The following is a 1,445-nucleotide window of genomic DNA, read 5'->3' on the forward strand; positions in this document are numbered from 1 at the left end:
TACACACTATACTCCTTAACAGGCTCTATGCTTTTCCAAAGCACTAAATATACAGTCATCCCTCAGTCCATGGGGAATTGGTTCTAGGATGACCCACAGAATCATAATTCTTTGATACTAAAGTCTTTCATATAAAATGGCATAGGACAACTCCTCATGGCGGCGGAGGCTGTTGGGGTGCAGTGGGGCAGTGACTGAGCTGGTGCCTGGCCGACGTTCGCAGAGCCCTGGCCTGGCCTCCTAGTGTCCACCGGGCTCTGCACCCCTTATGCTGCTTGGGTGCTGACCCCGCCCAGCCCAGACAATGGTGAAGTATTTCCTGGGCCACAGTGTGCTCCGGAGTTCCTGGGACCAAGTGTTTGCTGCCTTCTGGCAGCGGTACCTGAATCCCTATAGCAAACATGTCTTGACAGAAGACATAGTGCACTTGTAGGTGACCCCTGACTAGAAACTCCTGTCCCAGAGACTCCTGACCAAGACTAACAGGATGTCTCGCTGAGCCTAGTGACTATTTCCTGCCAATGTTGTTCACTCAGTGTACAGCCTGGAGGATTCTATTGTGGACCCACAGAACCAGACCATGACCACCTTCACTTGGAGCATCAACCACACCTGGCTGATGGTGTTGGAGGAACAATGTGTTCACTGTGTGAACTCTGATAACAGCGGCTGGACCAAAATCCACCTGGAAGTTTGGGTCTCCTCTAGCTTATTTGTTGTCTCCAGAGCTGTCCAGGAATTTGGTCTCACCCGGTTGAAAAGCAAATCGACCAAGTCATTGAAGGGTTTTGAATACATCTTGGCCAAGCTGCAAGGTGAGGCCCCTTCCAAAACCCTTGCTGATACAGCCAAGGAATCCAAGGAGAAGGCAAAGGAGACAGCACTGGCAGCTACAGAGAAGGCCAAGGACCTTGCCAGTAAGGCAGCCACCAAGAAGCAGCAGCAGCAGCAGCAGCAGTTTGTGTAGCCAGCCCAGACCCTGGTGTGGCAGCACGTACACTACCTGCTGCACTCCCTCCGCCCTCCCCCCTGTATTTTATTATTAAAAGTCAACTTCCAGCCTGATCTACTCTCTGGGTAGTGGGTTGGAGGTGGTATCTGTTTGGCATCTACAGTGCATCAGACATGTTATCCATGTCTGGGCCAGGCCTGCTTCTTCCTGCATTGGATAGCTAAGGAGAGATTTGCCCAGGGTCACCGACAGCATTCATGCAAAGTGGTCATGAACACTAGACTGTAAGCTCCATGAGGACAGGGACCTTTGTTTTGTTCTCTGATGTGTCCCAAGTATCCACAACAATATTTAGCTCATACTAGACACTCAATAAATATTTGTTGAATTAAAAATAATAAATAAAATAAAATAATAAAATGGCATAGTGTTTGCATATAACCTACGCACATCCTCCCTTATAATTTAAATAATCTCTGTGTTACTTATAACA

The 1,445-nt window shown here is 48.4% G+C and overlaps 1 pseudogene across 1 annotated transcript; it reads left to right on the plus strand.

The window, feature by feature from the left end:
- Positions 1-304: 304 nt before the first annotated feature.
- On the plus strand, positions 305-967 carry LOC308512806 (PRELI domain-containing protein 1, mitochondrial-like; annotated as a pseudogene). Its single transcript has one exon. The product of its transcript is annotated as a PRELI domain-containing protein 1, mitochondrial-like (transcript).
- Positions 968-1,445: the final 478 nt, after the last annotated feature.

The sequence above is a fragment of the Myotis nattereri genome (assembly GCF_964212035.1).
Source record: "Myotis nattereri genome assembly, chromosome: 2".
NCBI lineage: Eukaryota > Metazoa > Chordata > Mammalia > Chiroptera > Vespertilionidae > Myotis > Myotis nattereri.